Genomic DNA, 16,356 nt, shown 5'->3' on the forward strand with positions numbered 1-16,356 from the left:
AGTGACATCCCAAAAAGGACAAAACATCAAACACCTCATGAGAGAAATCTGTACATCCCACTGAGACAATATTGGGAAGCACATGAACCTGAAACTTGCCATGGCCCTAGACTTAAGAACTTTTTATTTGTTTATTTATTGAGACTGGGTTTCTTTGGGCTGACACTTGTGAGCCTCCTACTTCAGCCTCCCAGGGTGCTGGGATTACAGACATGACCCACCATGTCCAGCTCTAAGCTTCTTTTAATAAAGAACTATAAGCAACTGCGGATTTGCAGCCATTAAGATAACATTGTGAAAAATTCTACAGTTTAACAACTGTGTTTCTTTAATAAATAATTTGCAAGAGAAAATAGTAGAGATGGAGATAAAAGCCTGTAACTTAAAAGTGACTTGTGAATGGACTTTTTGGAATGCTGGCTCAAACAACTGAAATGTAAAAAAACAAAAAAATTCCTATTATTTCCCTGACCAAGACAGGCATCTTATTTTATCTTTCTTTTTCCATTAAATTACTATGTGTGATCCCTATCCTAATATAAAACCTCTTTCTTTTGGGCAAATTAATAAGCAGAGACCTTGAGCAATGAAAATACCCTCAGGCACCATAAAACAAGTTTTGTTTATCTTGTTCACTGCTCTGCTCTCACATTATATGGAACTTAGTAGGTCCTTAATCCAAATCTGCTCGGGAATGAGTAACGCAAATTTAATTGAATACAGAGCTGGGATTCGCCCAGGTTTTCTGACATCTCACCTAGAATAATTGCTCCATGGTCTTTCATCGTTGCGATAGGTACTGTTGCCTGAATACGTGTCAGAATCAACACGCTGAGAGTTTCCAGCGTTCTCAGCTTCTCACTTCAGGTACCTATTTTTTCTCCTTCTTTCCCTGGTAGGGAATTCAGAATTTCAGCGTCCCAGGAAAGCTTCGGTGTGCTAAAAGAGAATGGAAGCATTGAGAGCGTTTCACACGGCTCAGGAACCCTCCAAGAGGCGACGCCAGTTCTCCACGACAGTTACCTGTTCAACGGAACTTAACTAACACACCTGTGTATCATCCCTGCAACATACACGGTAATGATTTCCTATTTCTTTGTGGAAAACACAGCTGTTCCAGACTCTTCACATGTATCTAGTCCTCCCAAGTCCCAGTGAAGTAAGTACTATTCTTTATCTAAAGATGAAGGGAAGGCTCCCAGGGGTTCCCTGATCTATCCAAATAGCACGCAGCTTTCATCCCACGTGCTTTCAGCTGTGCGTGGTGCACTTTTCGTTTAGGGACTGAGGTGGACCAAAGAGAAAAATTACATTGTTCATTCATTAGTTCATTATTGAAGAATCTAAATTTCCGGCAGTTCATCTTATTTATTTATTTATTTATTTAGGATTCTAGTGTTTGTAGTTAAGAAAAGATTTTTATCTTCCTGGTTGTCTTTTTACTATTCCTCTTACCCTCTTAAAGGCGAGATGGTAGAAAATAAAAAAATAGGGGAAAAGAAAAAAAAAGAAAGGTAAAATCAAATGTTCTAACAGTCTTAACCTCAAAGCTGTTTTTGAAAATAAATGGCATATGAGGGGTACAGAGCTAATCTTAGACTTAATTCCCTTGTGGAATTTTCTGCTTGTTTATTTTACTAATTCTGTTCTGCTTTGGCCTGACGATATTTTGTTGTACCATCAGATATATTTTCTTTGTAAAAATTTTTAAAAACTGTATATCTTCTAATTAAGCCAGTAAAGCCAAAATATTGCCATGACAACAATCAATATTAAAATATTAACGTGATATTATTTAATTGGTGCATAATCATACAAACATGGAATATAATATAAATTTTGTACACATACATAATATATACCTTGAGTAATGATGCAATCAGAGTAATTAACGTATGCTTCACCTGAAGTATTTATCTTATCTCTGGGGTGACATATTCAAATTCCTGTCGTCTCTTTTGAAATATACAATGGAAAAAAAGGTTAATTGAACTTCCAAAATTCACTCAAATCAGCAAGTTGGAGAGATGGGACCCAGATTCTGGCAGTCTGATTCTTGAGCCTGCGCCCTTAACTGCTATGCAGTACCATTTTTAGCACAGTGTGTAAAACTGAACATATTATTCCACATTACTGAAATTTGGTTAGAATTAATTATGCAGGCTTCAATCACTAACATACCAGAGACACCCCCCAACAACCATTTTTTCAAAATTCAATAATGTGAAAAGAGACAACTGCCATTAGCAAATGTCTGATTTCATTTATTCTGTCTGTGTACTTCCCAGTCCTTTTCCCAAGATGCTCATCCATCAGTACAGTGAGCATTCTTTTATATTTTCCATAATGCATGCATCTATGGGGTTGAGCATCCCTATCCCCTTTTGCAGAGTCTTCCTTGAGTTCTGCTTACTCCCCAAGAGAGATCGCTGTGTTTACGGAGCATCGTGTGTTCAGGCCAAGGTACAAGGAAAGCAAATGGTAATTCTCAAGAACTTCAATGTCGAATACTCCTCAGGATTTTCTACACTTCACTGGTTAAGGGATTGTGTGGTAGAAGCAGCCTTTTTTAATTACTGGAGGATTTGAATTAATGACACAGCTGTCCAGCTGTTGAGGAAATGTCTATTCTCCAGTGTTCCTCATCAGTGCCCTTGGGCCAACTCTAGAACTAAGCTTCTCACTCCCAAAGCACCACATTACACAGGCACCATCACTCCCACCACTGCACTGTTGCTTGGCAACAGCAATGCTCGTTCCACTTGAGGATGGGAAAGAGACAAATGGAAAACCAGAAAAACCCCCAGCCTTGTAATTTCTCATACCATTTGTAGGATGGCACAAAGTGAGTGCTCAGCCTCAATACTATCTCAAAATTGGAGCCTGAAGATATTTTTGTTACAAGAAAGGAGCCATTAGTATCCATCGCACTTAAAATCAGGGGCACCATTTAGCCCTGAAAGCTACAATGGTTCAGATCAGTAGTTATTTGTATTTATAAACCTGACTACACTGCTGACTACTGGGGACATACTAATGGTAAATGATCCGATAGTTAAGGTGGAGGCAAGTTGATGTAGAAAAATCAATCAATCTCTCATCCAATCTTTATTGAGGATGTATTAGAATTACTAATAGCTGCCATTAATGAGTACTTTCTATGTGTGCGGTTTCTCTATGAATCACATTTAATGCTTATGACACTCATGAGATAGGATCTATTATTCTTGCATTGAGATAAGGAAATTACTACTCAAACACATTAAATAAATCGTTCAGTGTCACGCAGATTGTCAGATTTGAGCCTAGGGCTGTTTGGCTCCAGAGTCCCTTAACCTCTAAGATCATCTGTCTATTCTGCTAGTTACTCACTAATCCCCTGCTAGGCTCTGAGCTACTTTACAATGCCAGTCATCCGGAAAGTTCTCTTCATGTATCTACTGCATAGTAGCATGATATGGAGCAATTGAGGCTGTTTGATTAATTCTAATCCTGTCTTTTATCTCCTTCGCAGTTTCTTTGATAGTTTGAATGTTAGCTAGATCTGGGTTTAAACATTGGCTCTAGCAGTTTATGTAAACATTGGTGGATGAAGTTGAACTGTTTGTAATTATCAACCTATAACTATTATGCTTGTCATATTTGTCAAGAACTGTGAAGGATCTGAGATTTTTTTCCTTTGCAAGATAACAGGTTAAATTTCAACACATAGATGCCCATAGAAGATATGAGACTCCTGGGTCAGAGGTGGAGCACTTAATTGCTTGCAGCACAGAGCGTCACATTAGCTTCATGTTCATGGTGGTTTTCTTTCTCTCCAAGTTCCGAGGAGGTGATGAGAAATGACCAGGAAGACACTTCACACTCAGTAGGCTAAGGTAGCCCAAGATTAGGAAACCTCTATCTTTCAAGGAAGACTGCTGGGAAACATCCCAACATTTACTCCAAAGGGAGGCATTGCATCTGTCCTGGTCCTGACCAACAAATCTTTCCTCTCGTCTGGAGGAAGACACTAGCTCTGTGTTCTAAGGCTGTTTGCAATACAAATATCCTTCAAAGGCTAGAGCAATACTTGGTACAAGACAGGCAGAAATGAGAGAGATGTGTCTTGCTGCAAGGGAGATGGCAGCAGCAATGCTGCCGGTGGTGGTGTCTGGTACCCTGTGTCCCAGTGACTGCTCTGAAATTAGAGCAAGGTGCTGCAGCCAAAACTTCAGCGGATCTGTCCAGGCCTTCCCAATTCCCTTTGCGGAGCAGAACTAGCAGCCCAGGATTCAGCTGTATTTTCTGAGCCAGCAGATGGTGTTGGTGGAAGTAAGGAGAATTCCTCCCTTTTGGATGGCAGCTCCCCTAAAGAGATATGTTATTGAAGTTAACCTGCATAGGAAAAGAAACCCTCAGAAGCTTATTAAAGTGAAGAACAAAATTGATGTTTGTCCCGAATGTAGCCTGAAAGGGAAACATACCCTTTCAGGTATGCTATGAGAAAGTGTGCAAGGAGACTGCAGAAATCAGAGGACAGATGGGGAAACCCAGGGGACTGTGGTCCCCCACAGCAGAGACGATGGCCCTGCAGACGGGAGAGACCCAGTCTGAACACCACTCAGACAAGAGCAATGTCGACAGAGACAGGAATAGGCTGTTCTGGTTCACCCAGGACTGACACCAAAGATGCTGAAAGGATAACTCCGCAGGAAAATATTTCTTGTGAAACAGAGAAGGAATCTTTGTTTTTATGTTGTTGTGCTTGTTTTTAAACTATCAATCTGGTTTAAATTGTAACTTGTAAGCAGTTAATTTTGTGTGGGATAATTTGAAGCATATATCATGGGGGAACCTTGAAAATGTCTATGCAAAAGTTCAATGGATTAATGTCTGTTTATACCACACTGTCCAGTTTCAAATAAATGTAACATTTTTCAGAACAACATTTTTTAAAAAAACTCACCGTAAGAAAAAGAAAGAAACATGAGAGTTGCATGGAAGATTAGCCCCCAAAACTATTAATGAATTGTTAAAATTGTATGAGAAAATTTCCTGTGCAGTATCTACTATAGAGAAGAAAATGAATACATTTTTCATGAGTAAATGGATAAATAAAAGAATGAATGAACATATGATAGATACTGGGATGCAAATGACTAGAAATGTGTAACATAGAAAAATGGGAAAATAGTTATTACCTTTGGCTCTTGGATATGTAATATAAATTTTATGAATCTTATGTTTTTATATATGAAATATGAATCATAACTCAAATTCTGATAATTGTATGAGATTTTGTGTATGTTTTTATATAAATATACATATTCATATAAATACACATTTTTATGTACTTGTGCATATAAATGTATAGTGTTGCATGTCACATATGAAAAAGGTAAACAGATGGATTCTTGCTTTAAAGTAATAGAAGTAAGTTTGACAAACTTAAGCAGACAAAAGGGAGAAAACATAGATTATCTTATGAAACTCAGATGTGAAAATGTTTGTAGGCTCAAACAATATGGGAAAGCTTATGTTTGACTAGCCAAATAGAGAGACAGTATTTCCTGTTGGTTTTATTTGTACTTCTCGTTGAGGTGATAGTCCTTGGTCTTCGTGCTTGATGTTTGCTTTGGATCAGTCGACTATATCCAAGAGCTGGTGCTGGTGGTGGGTGGCAGTGGGGGTGACACATAGGAAGCTCCCTTCACGAGAAAACTCCTCTCACAAAGGGGAGGATCAGGAAACTCTTGGACAAGAAGGGTTGACAGTAACCCCAATATAGAGTAGGGTTGAGTTGAGTGTCTGCGACTTGCAAACCAGAGTCTTGTGTAACACAGAGTTATTAAGAAGAGACAGCTGAATGGGAGTGATGACCAGAAATCAAGTTTTAGAAGCAAAGAGCAGTTTGCACAGTGCTATATCTGGAAAAGGAGAAAGAATAAACATACCCAAAGGAATAGTTGGTTTTCTTACATTGAAATAAGTTGAGAGTGTAACAAGAGCGTGGACATTTTTCTACGTTCCATCTTATTGGCCACTAGAACCCAGTTAAATTTCAGAGTCTGTGTGAAGGATGGACAGTAAAGGAGGTGGGTATGGTAGGTGGACAGAGGAGTGATGAGAATTAATCTTGGAAGAGCAAACAGGATCCAGATCATGCAAATAGCTGTGAAGCATGCTTCAATCTGACCCGTGAACAGTTAGAAGCCATTTAGTGGATTATGTGCGAGAATGGCAGGATTCTTTAGGCACTGCTGAAACTTCACCCTCAGAAGCAGTGTAAAGAATGTGAGAAAGGGACATTGGATACATGGAAGGCCTTCGTGAGTTACTGTGGGAGAGCCGTCATGATTGCCTGGGCTAAGCTGGAATCAGCCATGAGGGACAGAGTGGATGGACTCAGAGTCAGCTAGGGATACTTCCAGGCTCCCATGCCAAGTAGCTGGCTTGGTGGTTGATTGAATGTGAAGGAAATGAGACCAAGGAGAGGAGGATGACACAGCCCCATATTCACATCGCAACCCGAGGGAAGGTCTCAATCCAAGAGAGTGCTGCAGAATTCCAGGCCTGTTTCTATACACAGTTCGTTTTGTGCAAATATCCCATGATGCTTACTTAATCTCCAATAGTTTAAGAAGCAAGTGCATTTAAAAAATAAACTACATTAAACTAAAATAGATTCCTCTTTTGAGGTAGCATGATTCTCATGAAAATGCCTGGGATGGAGAATGAGGTTGAGGGTGTGCCCTGGTTGAGGCTGTAAAATAGCTGTGGCATTCTCATCTCTCTGGAGTTCAGTTTCTGTTCATTTTTCAGAGGAAAAGAGAATCAAATAGCTGCACTACAAGTTCATAGAATTCATGCAGGTAAAATGATGAAATTTTAGAACGTTAATTTGTTACTTTCCAGTTTTGTGATCTTGGGCAAGTCACCCAAAAGTCATATTCTTCTTTACCTTTTGAATCAAGACACTAATGCATATCTTGTATCTATTTCTATTAACTACATAAGGAAATCTCAGGAATGTACTTAGAAATGAGTAATATTAGAATCATTTTAAATATGATTATCTTTTTATTTTAAATGAGGAAATAAAGTTTAGAACATCGAAAGGTGTTTTAAGGGCTCACAAATAGTACTCAAGACAGCTGGGCTTAGTTTCAGGTCTTCCTAACCTAATTCCAGAGTTCATCCAACATAGCACAGGAAATAGACCCATAATTTGGAATATCAGAGGAGATACCACTCAAGGACCTGCTTGTCTCCAGGAGCAAATGGGGAACCAGAGATTTCCCACCATGAATCTCTGACCACACAGGCTTCCTTGGAATTTTTACTTACCTTGTGTTCAGCAGGTATAGACAAAATACATGATAGTGTGATAATAATTCATAGAAGTTTTAAAGTCAGTTCAGAGGCATCAAGGTAGAAACAATGCCTTTTTTGTCAGGTAAAGAAAGAGCAGTTTCAACACTAGCATAGACTTCCAAGCATGGATGATGGAATGGAAATTAATGATTCATTTACCAAAAGCCCTCCAGGCAGTAACTTGGATCAAATATATAGAAAAGATGAAGCTGGGTCTCTAATGTGGATGGCAACTGCTATTCATAATGGTCAAGAGAAAGGCAATTTCTTGAAGTAAATTTTGATCTGTGCTGAGCAATGGGGCAAAATGGAAACATTTGAATGATTTAAGAAGTTAAGGGGAATTGGTCAAAGGAAGAGAAGCAGATTCTCTTCTTTAATTATCTTAACTCACAAATGGACTGCATTTAATTTCATCTAAACTGGTGGTTTTATGGAAAGACCACAGAAGTCAGCATGTAAAGATCCAGATCTCAAACTTAGTTTTTTAAGTTGCATGACCTCAAATAAGTTGTGTATACTGTGAGTGTCCATTTCATCTTGCAAAAATGCAGTGGTTGGATGCCTCTCTTATTAACATACATGTCAAAATTTTTGTTTATTAAATAAATAATGCTAAAACACCACTAATTGGTTCTCCATTTTCATTAACCAGACATAAAAATGTCTACTTGGACATCTAATCATAACAAAATAGCTAATCAGTCCGGACTGATTTTTAAAGCAACTCTGTGTTAGGATGGCCTGATGCCAACAGGATGGGGAAAGAAGAGACTGCAAAGGATGAAGATTCAGTAGCTTACAGAGTCCAGAAACACGCTATGGCTCTTCCTGTAGACCCCATCTCTTCTGCTGGCACTCTTCCCTCACTTACTGTTCCAAAATAATACTGGTTTCCTTTACACTTTTCAGTCAAAAAACTCCTATGTGAATCCTTCATTCACAGTTTTCTTTGCTTAGAGTGCTCTTCATCCAAGTTTGGTTTAAATAACATTTTCTCAGAAAATCACCTGGGTCCCAGTTGATTTTTCTCTGGCAAACTCCTACAGTTTAATCTTTTATTATCTTTATGCCAGTTTGTGTCTGTGGCTGAATTAGTTAATTTATTTCTTTGTTGTGTCTCTTCTTTAATTGTGTGAAGAGTCCAGAAAGACAGTACTTTGTTTTTTTAAACTCTCTGTCTTTGTAAGATATCTGATATAGAGATGACAATACTTATTTGTTTGATAGAGAAAAAACTTTAACATAAAATATGAGAAGTAATTTGAATGTCGCTTCTCTTTGAAGAACCTTCACTTATATGAGGAAGTCACGGGATCAATTAGTTCTAAGTTCTATCCCATCTCATCTACAGTCAAGGTTCTTCTACCTTGGCATGGTTGACCTTTAGAGGTTGGTGCTGGTCAATTGTGACGGTCAACTTGACTAGATTAAGAGACGTCCGGGAGGTGACTGGACTAAAAGCACTAACCTCATCAATGGATTAACACATTGATGGTTTCACAGTTGAATGGTCTAGGTGGGGCCTAGTTGAAGAGAGTGGGTCAGGTGGGTGAGGCCTTGGGGACTATCTCTGGTCCCTGCTCTTCTCTGGATCCCCCATGCTCTGCTTCCTAGCTACCATGAGGTCAGCAGTTTTCCTCCACCAGACCCTTTCACTGTGGACGGAAACCTAGGAATTATAACCCTCCCCTCTTTTAAATTGTAGCATGTCAGATATTTTGCCCCAGCAATGGAAAACCTGACTAATAAAGGGCAGATGACTCACTGCAGTGGAGCTTTTTCTGTGTACTCCGGGATGCTTAGCACCATCACAGGCTTTGACAGTAGCCCTGACCCCCAGTTATGACAATCAAATGTACTTCCAGCTTAATGATATGTCTCCTAGGGGACAAAATTGTTGCTGCTTGAGAACAATTGTCTAAGATGACAAATTGAACTGAGAGAATGTATAATCTGCACATGTTACAGGGTATAACGGTTTTGAATGCTAAGGTCATTTCTCTTCATCTATTTATCAACAAATTTTATTAAAAACAGTTTTTACAATAATTGTTTTAGTAATAGTCCATATCTTGCCATGCACATAAGGAAGTTTATCAGTCAAGAATTTGATAGCAATACAGAAACTTTCTTTGACTGATATAGAGAGTAAAGACTTTATTAAAAGGCTGAGATGGAATTGCAGAATTGCTGGGAAGGTTCAGGAATCAAGGATAGAAAATGACACGGAGAAGGGACATCCAGGCCGCTAGGAGCATGAGTTTGGCAGGCACTGGTATTGTTACCCATGAAGGCTCCTGCGCCAGCATACATCCTTCCTGCATTCACCTTGGATGTGGCTGTCTTAGTAGACAGACTTTACTGCCACCACTACCACTGACCCCAGAATGCATCTCTGTGGCCCCTGCCTATTTTGGCCCCTTTTCCCCCATTGGGTGACTGGTGTGCACATTTGGTTAGCTGAGGCTAGGCCATGTGCTCAATCTCAAGATGAATGCAAGGCTAGGAAAGTGCATAACTGCTCTTCTCACTTCTGAGATGGAGACAGACTCTGCCTTTCACTGGCACCATATAGTGAAGAATCCCATAAACACAGGAGGTAAGATTCTAAAAGCCCCCAGTGCAGCTAATATGCAACAGTGAAGAAAAATAGGGTAATAATCAAAAGTATCACAGTGGACTGAAGCCAGCTACAGACCCCTCCATCTGTTAAAGGCATACACACTGGATGTGATGTGGTGTATTTACCACTTTTCCTCAAGAAATGTTCAGCCCTCTTTTCATCTGGAAGAGGTGTTGTACAAACTGAGCTCCAGCATCCTGCTGTCTCCTGTCCCTTGGCCACAGTGAGAGGCAGAGCCTCGCCATTCCGTGGCTTTCCATAAGCTCAGAATGTGCACCCTAAGGCCCATTTCCCTGACATTAGTCCCCAAGTTGCACCCCAGTAGCTCCTGGCCCAGACAACCGCATGATGTTCCAGCCGCCAAAGTCCAGTGGCGTTTGCTGGGTTTCCAATTTGACCTCCTTGCATTTCAATGGGCAAAGCCTGTTCTCCGTGGGCCGCTCTGCATGACAAGCAGGCAGGGCTGCATGGATAATTCAAGCTCCAGCAGTTTCTCAGCTCAGATGGAACAGCACTGGCTTTGCTAGAGTGGAAAACAGATTATAAACTGCAAACTCATTTATTCTACAAATGTTTGCTATACTTAGGGAAAGCAGTTTCCCATAATTTTCTTCATTTCCTTCTAGAGTCGAATTAGCTCTCTTTGAACATGTCCTGGTAAAATAGCTCCTGTGGCTACTAGAACTGGAGAGGATAAAAGCATTGTGCTTTGTCTGTGTGAGCAAAAGGGTGGGCTGGGTTTTTTATTTGTGATGTGCTAACCACAGCTCATTCAGGATTTGCTAAGGTATGCTGGGCTAAAAAAAGTAACACCACAAAAAATTATTTCTTATTTACACAGCAGGTCCAGTATGCTTTTCCATACTCCATATACTTTAACACCTCAGACATTAATTTAATGCTGTTAATGCCACTTAAGGTCATAGGGCATCATATGAGCACAGAGGAGTGTAATCTAGCTTGGACAGAAGCATTGAGACTTTTGAGAAGATGAGAGGCCTGAAATAAGGCTTCAAAAAGGTGCAGGAGTTAGTTAAGGTTTCCTTAATCAAAATCATCAATGCAAGAAAAAACATATGTGTGGAGAAAACTGATAATGATAATCATAAAGTAAGAGATAAAAATGACAAGAGATATCACCCCAAAGGAATCAATTTGTGAGATTGCCTAATCATCTTGAAATGCCTGTACATTATCTTGTTTTTTAGGAAGTGGGGGGTCTTTGAAAGGTTTAAGTCAGTGTCAAATGGTCAGACTATTGTTTCTGAAAAGGTCAGTTTGGCTGCAGCAAAGAGAGTGTATTTGGCCGGATGGAATTTGAAGACAAGGACCTTGATAAGAAGACTTTTCATAATCCAGGGTCAAGAATATGTGTGAGGAAACTGGTTAGATGGAGAAGGGAAAATGGATCCAAGAAATACTTGGGAATACACTTGGCAGAGCAGATAAGTGATTGATAGGATGAAGATAGTAAGAAAATGAGGTTATTGGTCTTTGTTTTTCAGGTTGATAGCCACATGCACAATGAATTTGAGATATAAAATAAGAAATGATAAATAATTTTGGGAAATAGTAAATTCAGATTTGATCCAATTTAGCTTAAGACACTGAAACAAGGATGATAACAAGCAGGTAGTTTGCAAAAAGAATTGTAACTCAAGGGTCTATGACTAATATACGTTTAGTGGACGTTAATGTATAGATGGCAGAAGAAATCTTTAAAGTAAATATCACTTTTAGCAATTTGAATCCTGAGATCAACAGCTCCAGGAAAAAAAATCCTGGATGTTTCTCTACTTGAGGAATGCATAGTGGAAGATGAAGTAGGATATTAAGAAGATTGAGGAAAGAGAAAAAGGACAATGAATTTTCATAGAACTGGGGCATCATTGAGTTATAATATCTAAAGAAAATGTTTTATCTGATGATGGGAAATGTAGCAGACCAATCCAGAAAAGTGAAGACAGAAATACAGCCATTAGAGTTCATCATAAAAATGTCATTGATAATCTCAATTTGCATCAATTATAGTGTTTTTCTGTTGAATCATTAAATGTTTATAAATAACTACTATGAGCAGACTGTGGCCCATAGAGCATTGTGGCACAGAGTGAATAAAATAGAGTCATGCTTTTATAGAAATTAAAGTGTAAATAACCACATTCTCTCTCTCTCTCCCTTTATATTTATACATATATTTATATATATTTTATATATATATTTACATTTTTAATGTGTTATGAAGAAAACTCTTTAAAAATAAACTGGAAGTGATTACAGATTATTTGTCCAAGACTGTGCAATGCAGGATACTACAGAAGCTGAACTGTATATGTAAGCAGAGTACAATTTGAGAGCTAAGGAAGAGCTTTTTCAGATGAAAGAGATATGAACAAATACAGATCAAAGAGATAGAAGTACAGAAATGTAAAGATATAGGAATAGAAGGCAATAATTGACATTTAATACCTGTAGGAAATGAAGGAGTCAGTGTTTCATGTAAAGGATTTGACTGCACGAAGAAGGGGATTTCTATGAGGAAGGAGAATTGACTGCAAAGGATGTTGGGAAATGTGTCTGGCAGTGTTGACAGGCTTAATGAAATAGGAATCAGGTCTATTTGATAAGGGTGAGAAAGGTGGTAATTGAAAAGACTTTGGGAAAATGCAAATATGAATAGCTATCTAAAAACAAAGGGACTAATTTTTAAAGTGTCTTAAAATTATTTTCTAGCCTTTGAAAAATAAAAGTTCTAGATGTTGGACCCCTTAGTCACCATATGGAAGAGAGTCACCAAGAAAAGTAAAATTACCCAGTTTTACATAATTTAGCTATTATTTGAGTAGGAAATTTGTTTTTCCTAGCTCGAAACACTAAACTTTGCTGATGCTACATAATCTAGTTTCTCTTTCCTAACCAACATAGCAGCTATGAAAATATTGTATTTTCTTTATATTCATCTAGATATTTTTGTTTCATTTTTGCCTTGTTTTGTTTTTGTGTTTTGATATCAGGCATGTGTTAACAAGATGTGAATGTGCTTACTATTTGAATGTTCTGGTTTCTTTCTTTTGGCAACAATGGAAAAAAGTCTGTAGCACCGATTTTGGACAAAGACAGAATTTCTTAAGAGCGCAGTTCGGCCTATTGATAAGATCCTACACTCAAATATGCGGGCCCATTTCCCAGCCTATTTCTGTGCTTTCAAGATCAAATTGCTACTCTCCACATGCCCTTCGGAACATAGGTGTCCTCCTCAAAGAGGCAGTTTATTGATTGGCAAAGACAAAAAGAGAAAATACCTCCATTTCTTGCAATACATAACTCTTCCTTCCAATTATCTCCAACAGAATAGAACAGATAATATGAGACCTTTCAGAATCTTACCATCCAAGATTATAGAATTTAGAGGCCATCTTCTTTAGCCTTTATTTTCTTTTACATATAAGTATTTCTCCTACTGTGTTCTTTTCTTTTCTGTACAAAACCTTCAAAATTTTCTCCTTTTCATTTATCCACAGCTGGAGTTTTTCTGTTAGTTTCAGGGTATACAAAAACACTGCCAGACATATAACAGCCCAGGGTTGTGAGCAGACTAATGGGTGTTTGAAACTAATTTCTGACACATTTTCTGCTGTAATTTTGAAGACATTCCTATAAGTAGATGTGTAACCTTTGGAAGCTCAAGTAACTACTTAACCTCTGAAAATCTTTATTTCCTCTCCTATAGAATAAGAGTGTTGCTATTCCTAATTCCAGTGGGAATGAAAATTACATTAAATATATTAAACCTGGTACAGAATATGGCACATAGGCTTAAGAATTGGTTGTAATGAAGAAAAAAATTAGCTGTCATATGTGATTACCTAACATGGGCAGGGAGCTTTCTGTTTTTTCCTGATTACTTCAAACTCTTAAGGCAGTACTGCTAAACAGAATTTTCTGTGATAATGGATATTTTATACCTGTCCTGTCCCACATGATAGGCATTAACCACATTTGGCTTGTGAACACTTCCAATGGGGCTAGCCCAACTGGGAAATTGATTTTTTAAATTTATATATTAATTGGTACATTTTAGGAATACAATACATTTACATTTATCATTGGGTGTTTGTACCTGAACATGATGTATCTTAGTTCTTATTTTTTCCCCCATTACCTGTGTGCCCTTCAACCCCTCCACTCTTCCCTATTTACATAGACTTTGTTTCCTTTTTTTTCTTTCTCATAATTTTCCCTTTCCCTTCTTTCTTTTCCCCTTCCCCTCCTACCACCCCTGACCCTTTGGGACCTTTTCCTATTTCAAATGATTAATTATTCATTTTAATAATTTTTGTCCTTATTTACACTATCAGTTTCTCACACTAGAGAAACTATTTGGTATTTACACGTGTGTCCTATTTATTTCACTTAAGAGTATGGCCTCAATATGCATCCATTTAGCTATAAATGACTCTTGTTTCTTGTTCTTTATGGCTGAGTAGTACACCATTTATAAAAAAAAAAAACACATCTTCTTTATCCAGTTTCTAGTTGATGGGAACTTGGGCTGTTTCCAAAGCTTAGCTATTACAAACTGTGCCACTATAAGCATGGGTGCACATATATCACTGTGGTATGATTCTTTTCTTGTTTTGGTACTGGGGATTGAACTCGGGTCCTTGTGCTTGTGCAGCATAGGGGAAACCACTGAGCTAAATCCCTGGCCCTGATTCTTTTAATTATTTGGGGAGGATACCTAGTAGGGGAATAGCTGGGTCAAATGGGACCTCTAGCCCTAGTTCTTTGAGGTATCTCCATAGGGATTTCCACAGTGGTTGCACCAGTCTGCACTCCCACCAACAATGGAGAAGGGTTCCTCTCTCTCCACACCCCTGCCAGCATTTGTTATTGGTTGATTTCTTGATAGCAGCCATTCTTTGTGGGGTGAGGTGGAATCTCAGTGTTGTTTTCATCTGCATCTCTCGAATGACCAGTGATATTGAACATTTTTTCATATATTTATTTGCTGTTTTTACTTGTCTGAGAAATGTCTGTTCATTTTGGATGCCCAGTTTTGAATTGGGTCTTTGAATTTGGGGGGTCTGATTTTTTTTCAGTTCTTTATATATTCTAGATAGTATGTCTTTGCCTGAGGTACAGCTGCTAAAAATTTCTTCCCATATTGTAGGTTGTCTCTTAGCTCTGTTGGTAGTTTCTCTTGCAGTGCAGAAGCTTTTTAATAAGATGAGATCCCAGTTGTTGATTCTTTTCATTAGCTCCCATGCTACTGAAGTTTTGTTCATAGTCTTTTCCTATGCCAATGTCATTGAGAGTTCTACCCAACTTATCTTCCAGCAAGTTTACTGTTTCTGTCTTGATATTTAGCTCTTTAATCTACTTTGATCTTAGTTTAGTGCACGGTGATAGCTATGGGTCTAGTTTTAATCTTTGGCAGGTTGAAATCCAGTTTTTCCAACACCATTTATTGAACAGGCTGTCTTCTCTCCAATGAGGGTGATTGGCTCCTTTGTCAAAGATGAGGTGGCTGAGTATGTCTGGAGTTGTTTCTGCATCTTCTAATCTATTCTACTGATCCTCGGGTCTGTTTCTTGGCCAGTACCATGCTGTTTTTATCACAGTAGTATAGTTTCAAGTTGGAGATTGTGATACCCCTTGCTGTGTCTCTGTTGCCCAGAATTGCTTTTGCTATTCTAGGTTTCTTCTGCTTCCAAATGAATTTTTGGATTGTTTTCTCTAGTTCTGTGAAGTATATTACTGGAATTTCAATCGGTATTGCATTAAATCTATATAGTAGTTTTGGAAGTATGGCCATTTTCACTATATTGATTCTTCCTACCCAGGAACAAGGGATATCTTTCCATTTTCTTATATCCTCTTTGATCTCCTTCTTCAGAGTGCTGTAGTTTTCAGTGTAGAGGTCTTTTGCTCCCTTTGTTAGATTGATTCCTAGATATTTCATTTTTTTAGATGCTATTGTAAAAGGAATTATTTTCCAAATTTCTCTCTCAATGGGTCTGCTATTTGTGTATAAGAAGGCTATTGGTTTTTGAGTGTTGACCTTATATCCAGCTACTCTACTGAATCTGTCAATTAGGTCTAGAAGGCTTTTGACTGAGGTTTTTGGGTCCTCTATGTAAAGTATCATATCATCAGCAAATACTGACAGTTTCACTTCTTCCTTTCCTATCTTTATTCCTTTTATTTCTTTCTCTTGTCTAATTGCTATGGCTAATGTTTCCAGAACTATATTGAATGGGAGTGGTGATAGTGGGCATCCTTGTCTTGTTCCTGATTTTAGCATGAAAGTTTTCAGTTTTTGACCATTTAGTACAATGTTGGCTGTTGGTTTTTCATAGGTAGCCTTAATC

At 38.3% G+C, this 16,356-nt stretch overlaps 1 protein-coding gene across 1 annotated transcript in view; it reads left to right on the plus strand.

Annotated features, from left to right (window-relative positions):
- The window catches only part of LOC110349690 (uncharacterized), a 339,954-nt gene that overhangs the window by 302,272 nt on the left and 21,326 nt on the right, over nt 1–16,356 (plus strand). The window contains exon 18 of the mRNA XM_087187378.1: nt 900–1,077. The gene's annotated coding sequence lies outside the window, so the exon portion shown is untranslated. The remainder of the gene's footprint in view (nt 1–899; nt 1,078–16,356) is intronic.

Source organism: Heterocephalus glaber, unplaced genomic scaffold, assembly GCF_053883595.1.
Source record: "Heterocephalus glaber isolate CG9 unplaced genomic scaffold, H.glaber_assembly_v1.0 deba00001509, whole genome shotgun sequence".
NCBI lineage: Eukaryota > Metazoa > Chordata > Mammalia > Rodentia > Bathyergidae > Heterocephalus > Heterocephalus glaber.